Source organism: Petaurus breviceps, unplaced genomic scaffold, assembly GCF_028583685.1.
Source record: "Petaurus breviceps papuanus isolate PSGF00001 unplaced genomic scaffold, PetGlider_PUasm1.0 208, whole genome shotgun sequence".
Classification (NCBI taxonomy): Eukaryota; Metazoa; Chordata; class Mammalia; order Diprotodontia; family Petauridae; genus Petaurus; species Petaurus breviceps.
Window position 1 is genome coordinate 3,111,449 of NW_027185852.1, and position 8,727 is coordinate 3,120,175.

Here is an 8,727-nt window from a genome sequence, read left to right on the forward strand (position 1 = left end):
TCTCCCTTCTAACACTTCCTAGGTACGTGTCCCAGGTTAAGTACTTCACTTCTCAAACATTGTTTTCCTCTTCTGTAAAATCAGAAGAAAGATATCACAGTATAGTTGAGAGGTGAAATCACTCTTGGATAGGAGTGAAATTAAGCACGGCAGGGTCCCGGACTTTACAGATGGGGTCAGCTGAAGCTGGTACCAGGCAGGAAAAGAGGACCCAAGGCACCCTCTCCACAAAGGTAAAGCTTAAGTGTTCCGGGCACCAGCGGCCAGTTCCTGTGCCATTTAGGAGGTGAAAATGAGAAATGAAAACTTTCTCATTGTGATGATCATGTCTGGCCCAAGAAAAGAGGTAAGGGCATTTATCTCCTTGTCATGGGGGAAAAGTTATCTTAGAATGAACAACTCCATTGCGTTTTCAGTTTTCATTCTGTGACTAAATAAATAGTTGCTCTCTGAACTGTTTTTCTAAAAGAAAATAAGCACTTGAATGTTACAATATAATGAAATTGGTGTCCCTCAAATTGGATAAATTACCAATGCTTCGGTCTGTACTCCTGCCTGAGAAACTAGGAAATTCCCTGGCAGAAGGTCCTTTCAGCCTCGAAGGCACCCTCAGACCCCAGCAAACCCCATCCCCCTCCCCCCCCCCCCCCCCCCGAATGGCTCCTCCTAGAACCTTCATTCAGTGAGGGCACCTAGGCCAGCCATGTCTTCCTCATGTTCTCCACCCATAGGATGTGCCTTCTTCCACCTCCCTTTTCAGCTTCCTTTCACATTTTGTCTCCCCCATTAAAATTCTTCAGAGTAGGTAACGTCTTCAATTCAATTGTATTTGTTTTTTCAGTGCTTAGCACAGGGCCCAGAGCTTGTAAATACTTAGAAAATTCTTGTTGACTGTTGTTGTGATTCCCACCCCCCCACACAAATTTGGTAAGCAGCTTTGACTATGAGTGTCTCCCTCAACTGGTAAACAACTGATAATCATTTGTTAATGGCACAAAGACACTAAAGCTTGGATTAATTGTTCCATTTTTTCTCATGTTTAGTGAATCAATCACTAATTAGGACTTTGGTATAATACAGGAACACATTTAGCTAGAGACATGACAAGTCATCAGAGGCCCAGCCATCAGACCTCCTCTAGAGACATAAAAAAGAGAGATTCCTGAATCTCGCACATTTTGAAATTTGATCATCCCACGTTCCAACTCAGCCTTTGGGTGGATGGAGAGGGAAGCTTGTCATGAACACCAGCAAAAAATACACTTCCTGGGAACTTTAGGAAAGAGGTTAGTGGCATGTTCCTCAAGAAGCTGATGGTTGTATTAGTGAATAGAAAATTGCCTATTCTAGATCAATACACTTTAATTGTATTCACTGATGAGTGTATCTTATTTAGCGTTTCTAGCCTACTCTGTAGCAATCGGTACATGTCAAATTGAAGTAGCTGGGCAGACACGGACCATTTGGCGACAAGGATGGGATGCTCTTAAAAGCATCCTCTAAAGACAGAGTAGAAGCAGGGCTGAGGGTGGAATTCTGACATTTCTTCTTAATCTCATAAGTTGTTAATCAGGTATGAGAGCAGGTTTCTTGGCAGCTAAACCTCAGAAAACAGGACAACACCAACAACTTTGCTGACATCTTCTGTACTCTCTGAGGGCTAGATTACTGAAGCCTGTGCTTAAACAACAGGGAAGGCTTTACATCCTAGAGTCTCTATGTTACCTGCATCAGTCTATGTCTTTGAGATGGGATTGTGTTAAAGTAAGGCTCAGAATGGAACGGACACATACTAAACTTCAGTTAATAGCCTCAAATGTTAGAATATATTCATGTTCTTTTTTGTTGCCTTATAGATGAGTTGAGACATCATAAGATCAGCAGCAGTAGATTACAGGTCTGAGATATACCGCAGCAATCATGGGTAACAAAGATAAGAATTTTAGACTGAAAATCAAAAGTCTCCGAACTTTGATAAAGTCACAGTCACTGAAGCAAAAATTAAATCCTTGAAATATTTTGAGGTTTTTCTACTTTAAAAAATTAGAATAAGGTAATAGATTTGATTTTACAAGGTGAAGGGAATGTGTCCCTATGGAAATAGAAAATAAGGGTAAGGAATTATAAAAACAATGAACTCATGATTTAGATTTTATTGGAGGAATTATGCCAAGTAGCCTTCCAACAAAGTGAAGTTAGGAAATAAAAGACAAAGAAGGAATAATAATTCATTTGGTGAATGGAATCCACTGTGATGGACATCTAAGGATATGTAGGACTGATGGTGGGGAGAGGGTCTCCCAGACTTTAACAAACTACAAGATATTCAAAGATGATAAGGAAAGAGCTACCAGCTCATAAAATGGAGGTTATAATAGAACTGAGGCAGAAAAAAAATGAACAAGACTATGCTTAAAGGCTGAAAGAAATAGCTACCACCTACCGTGTTTCCCAGATAATAAGACCTATCCCGAAAATAAGCCCTCCCCTTACTGTGTAAGATTCCTCTAAAATAAGCCCTCCCCCGAAAATAAGCCCTATTGAGATTGCTACTGTAGTGAAGGTGGTCCTCTGCGCTACACGCTACATTATGGTACCCTCAATATGCACCGTTCCCCCCCCGCCGTGAAATGCACGCCGCGCTCTGAGCTGCATCCAATCAGAGCTGCAGCAGTGAGCGCGTCATCCTGTTCTTTCCTGGTGGTTTGCTTATTGAATAAAGGTACATTTTTTTGTTCACATTTACCTGTTTATTAAAATTGTTGTCAATGTTCATTAAAATAAGCCTTCCCCTGAAAATAAGCCCTCTGGTGTTTTTCTGTCCAAAAAAATAATAAGACAGTGTCTTATTATCGGGGAAACACGGTAGCTATTAAGAATATATCAGCCAGGTGTGGGGACTCTATCAGATGTGTCTGAGAAGGGGTTCAAAGTTGAGGAAAGATAAGTAAAACTAAAAGGCAGGGAAACATTATAAAATCTATGGCAGCAAAAGCTTAGTAGAAGGTTCTCTCATACATTGAATTTTTCTTGCTTGGAGGAAGTAATGTTCTACTTCCAAAATATTAATGAAATCAAAACAAAATGTTGGAAAAATATTTAATAAACTTGTCAGTGATCAGATGAGTATAACTGGATTTCAATCAAGATATAGAAAGGCAAGTAGTAATATACACCTCTGATGATCAGAATATTTCTGAACTATAAGAAGTAACAAGCAACATGACCACAACCACAACAGTAAAACTCTACTCTTGGGGACAATCAAAAGTGTGTTTGCACAACTTCTGTCTCCTTCTCCTTTGCCATATTGTTCATTTTCAGTCATCTCTACTCTTCATGACCCCATTTGGGGTTTTCTTGGTGAAGATACTGGAGTGGTTTGCCATTTCCTTCCCCAGCTCATTTTAGATGAGGAATTGAAACAAAGATTGATAAGTGACTTGCCTAGGGTCAAACAGTTAGTAACTGTCTGAAGTCAGATTTAAACACCAGTCTTTGTAACTCCAACCCTGCTGCTCTATATGCTTTGCCATTGCCCCTTCTCTTTTAGCATTCCAGTAATTATGTATCCTTTCAACTCATCAGTGTAAGACACACCTAATATATAAAGTTATGAACCAAATGCCAGAGTACATGGGATCTTATTTACTGTACTTACAACATACTTTTAGCTCTAGAGCCTGTATCAACAATGCAATATTCACAATGCCTATGGTAACTATAAATATGCTGCTATGGTTATTAATCACAAAATATACCAGGCTATCTACAAGGGGAATAAAGCTAGAACATTTATTCAAATACTAGAAAACTGAGTACCAAAACCAGAAAGTCAAAGCCATCACAGTAGTTAAGGAGTTGTTACAAGTAGTTAATGTAGTAAAGATCCACATTCTCAAGCCTTCAAAACAGAACAGTCTACCTCAAGCAAAGGACCTCCTCTCCCCACTCATGGCAACTGCTCAGAGTCCACTAAGTGTGCTCCCAGCAGCTCTTCCCTCCTGCAGTTTCCATCCCTAGAAGTCCTCAGCAGGAGTCCTTAGCAGAAATTCTGGCTGGCTCAAAAAAAAAAAAAACAGTTCAAGGCACCGTGGCTGCCACTGCAGCCACCCCACACCACATGCCCTCTAGCTTGGTTTCTGTTTCCTCTTGCCCCACCCCTTCCTGCTACATCAGGAAGTTCAAGGGGCATAGAAGAGCTTTCAATCCCATAACCATAACAGAGCCAAACTCAGGGGAGAGAAAAGTTAATTCAGCAACTCAGCCCATGAACAAACTACAAGCCCCATTTCTTTTGACAGCTCATGACCACCTGTATACAAGAGAGGTTACCTAGACACTAGGAATATTTCTAGAGTTCAGCAAAGCTCATCAGGAATACATTTCTTTCTCTGTGAGAAGGGGCCCAAACAAAGCAATGGCTTGAGTCAGTCTCCCTTTTTCTTGTCCCTCCTTTCTGCTATCAACCAGTTCCTACATTCTGAGACACAAAAACATATACCCAGGGTTAAAGGGAACATAACACCTAACATTCCTACCAAATATTCCTTTAGATTCCCTGGAAAGTTAGGGAAAGTGAAAGAGTATCCTGACCACATCCAGGTGAGGATTTTGATCTGAAATCCAGATATAGGGGTGGGGCCATTTGTCTACAAAGGTAGAGAACCAGGAGTTTATGTTTGAAGCTAACCCTAAACCTAACCCATATCCCCTACTAACTGTGACAAATGCAGGCATAATGCTTTGAAGCACCCTCTTCCTCCCACCTTCATATAGACTGACAGATAGATAGATTGATAGATAGATACATACATACATACATAGATATAGATACAGACAGATACACATTTATAAGCATATATGTATACACATATGTACATATATAGGTTTGTGTATATGTGTGTGTGTATACATAAATGTGTGTGTCTCTGTGTGTTTGTAAAAAAATGCTTTTTCTTTGTTTTCCCAAAGAATCACTTGTTTGGCGAAGTTTTGCAGCTGAATGTAGAAATTGAAATCATTAAGAGAATTTGGATCACTTTAACTTTATACTTTAAAGGGAGAAATCCTATGACCCTAAAGAAATAGTCCCAATTCAATAATTTATTTACTGAAAGACTTTAAGAGAAAGCTACATAGCTGTTTGCTGGGGGGGAGGGGGGAGATTTTTTTCATTAACAGTTTTTTTTCTTAAAGTTTTGAGTTCCAAATTTTATCCCTCCATCTCTATCTCCCTTCCCTCACCCTTTGCTTAGATGTTAAACAGATATAGATTATGCAAGTGCAATTATGTAGAACATGTCCATATTAGTTATTTTGTATGAGACTCAAATAAAAGAATAAAAAATAAGAAAGAAGCAGCAAATAGACTACCCCAGTCTGTATTCACTCAATAGTAGTTCTTTCACTAGAGGCGGATACTTTCCCTAGTATGCTTCATTATTATCCCTTTGGAAATTAACTGGATCATTATATTGCTGAGAATAGCTAAATCATTCACAGTTGTTCACTGAACGATATTACTTTCTGCATACAATGTTCTCCCGGTTGAGTTCACTTCTCTGTGCATCAGTTCATGGAAGTGTTTCCAGTTTGTTTTTTTTCTGAAATCTTCCTCCTTGTCATTTCTTATAGCATAATAATATTCCATACAAACATATACCACAGTTTGCTTAACTATTCCCCAATTAATGGTATCCCTTTGATTTTCAGTACTTAGTCACCACAAAAGGATCTACTCTAGATATTTTTGTACTAATGTGTCCCCCATTTTTATTTCTTTGTTATATAGATCTTGTAGTAGTGTTGTTGGATAAAAGTTTACACATAGTTTTATAGCCCTTTGGGTATAGTTCCAAACTGCTCTCCAGAATGGTTGGATCAGTTCACAACTCCAACAGTAGTGCCTTAGTGTCCCAGTTTTCTCACATCCTCTATAAAATCCAGATATTCCTTTTGTTCCATCATATTAGCAACTCTGATAGGTGTGAGGTGGTACCTCATAGATGCTTTAATTTGTATTTATCTGATCAATGGTGAATTAGAGCATTTTTTCAAATGACCATATAGAGCTATGATTACTTTGTCTGAAAACAAACTGTTCTTACCCTTTGGCCATTTATCAATTAAAGAATGACTTGCATTTTAATAAATTTGATCTGACACTCTATATATTTGAAAAATGAGGACTTTTTTATTTTTTAGGCTTTTTTTAATCAAATGCTATATTAACTTCTTGTTTACATCATTCATTTCTGCAACATTTTGAATTACAAATTTCCTCCACTTTTTCCCTTACCCACCACCACAAAATAGCGCTCCCATTGAATATCCCCTACTCCAATCTGCTCTCTCCCAAAGCTTCTCCCATAACCCTGCTGATTTTCCAGTAGGGCAAGGTGGATCTCTGTGCCCCAGTGCCTACATATCTTATTTTCCAGTTACATGTACAATAATATTAATAATAGCATATATTCATATACATACACACATACATATATAAGTGTATATACATATATACACATATATTTAAACATTTTATTTAAAATTTTGAATTCAAGATTCGTTTTCTTCCTCCCTTGTCACCTACCTTTATTGGGAAGATAAGCAATTCAATATGGGTTTTACATGTATAGCTATGCAAAACATTTCCATAGTGGATATATTGTAAAAGACTGACTATATTTCCCTCCCTCCTATCCCACCACCCTCTTGTTCTGTTCTCTACTTTGATCCTGTCCCTTTTCCAAAGTGAGTGCTTCCATCTTCCCCCACCCCCCACCCAGCCTGCTCTGCCTTCCATCATCCCCCCTCTTATCCCCTTACACCTACTCTCCTGTAGGGTAAGATACCCTATTGAGTGTGTATGCAATTCCCTCCCTAAGCCAGATTCAATAAGAATAAGGTTGACCCATTCCCTTTTACCTTCCTGTTTTCTGCTCCATTTTAACCATTTTCTTTTGCCTATTCCGTATGAGATATTTTACCCCATTCTGTCTCTCCCCATCTCCTCTCATTATATTCCTCTCTCACCGCTTAAGTTCACCTTTTAAGTATCATCCTTTCCTATTAAATTGGTCCTGTGCTCCCTATGTATACATGTACACATATATACAAACATTCACATATGTATTCATACGCCGATATGCCCTCATATATATATATATGTATGTATGTATGTGTGTGTATACAGATATATACATTTCTATTCCCTTCAACTATTTTCATACTGAGAAAAGTTTCATAAGTTACAATTATCATTTTCCCATGTTGGGATTTAAATAGTTCAACATTGATAAGTTCCTTATGATTTCTTTTCCCTGTTTACCTTCTCATGCTTCTCTTGCTTCTTGTATCTGAATGTCAAATTTTCTATTCAACTCTGTTTTTTCATCAAGAAGGCTTGAAAGTTCTCTATTTCATTGAATGACCATATTTTCCCCTGAAACATGATACTCAATTTTGTTGGGTAGGTGATTCCTGGTTTTAATCCCAGCTCCTTTGACCTCATGAGTATCATATTCCAAGCCCATCATTCCCTCAGGGTAGAAGATGCTAGATCCTTGTCATCCTGATTGTGTTTCCACATTATTCAAATTGGTTTTTCCTGGTTGCTTGTAATATTTTCTCCTTCATCTGGGAACTCCAGAAGCTGGCTATACTATTCTTAGGTGTTTTCTTTTTGGGATCCTTTTTCAGGATGTAATTGGTGGATTCTTTCAACCTCTATTTTGCCCTCTGGTTCTAAAACATCAGGGCAATTTTACTTGAAAATTTCCTGAAGGATGATTTCTAGGTTCTTTTTTTGATCATGGCTTTCAGATAGTCCAATAATTTTTAAATTATCTCCCCTAGATCTATTTTCCAGGGCAGTGGTTTTCCCAATGCTTTCTATTTTTTCATTTGTTTGGATATGTTTAATAGTATCTTGATTTCTCATAAACTCACTAACTTCCATTTTCTCCAATCTAATTTTGGAGGAATGATTCTCTTCACTGAGCTTTTGAAATTCTTCTTTCATCGGGCAAATTGGGTTTTTTACAGCATTATTCTCCTCATTGAGTTCTGACTGTTTTGTCTTCCCTCTGTTCCATGCTTTGATCATTTTTGTCCCCAAAAGAAGAGTGTAAAGTTGGGTTGCTCTGCTTGCTTTGCTTCCCATGATTGCTCATGTTGCTATTCAATTACTTGACTTTTAGGTTTTTTGCCAAAGGAGGCTTCTGTTACCAGACATGGAACTTCGTCCCAATCACTGGGGTTTTCTCAGCTACTGAGGGTATTAGATGGGTGCCCTCTCTGAAGCTTCCACATACTCTGGCAAGCTGGTCAACAACCCCAGGACCTCCATCCTAGACTGCAATTCAGATCCAAGCAGGTTAAAGCAAGATCGATTACCCCTCAGACTGGTGCTTTATCCCACTACAATCTGTAGGCCAGGGGCTGAAGCTGCCATGTGGGGGCGGCTGCACAGCCGCACTGCCTCAGCAGCTTCTCCTTCCAGGGGATAAAGGCCCATCACCTTCCCAAACTACCAGATCCCAAAGTCCACACTGCAATGATCTCTCACTTTGTCTTTAGCATGTATGGGTTTATAATTCTGGAAACAGCCACAGCTACTGGTGATCTGAAGTCCCTCAAATTGGCAGCTGTTTGTGGCCACCCTGAGGCTAAAACCTCCAGCTGTTGTGGGGCTAGGCTTGATTCCCAGAGAGCTGTGGTGGCTGC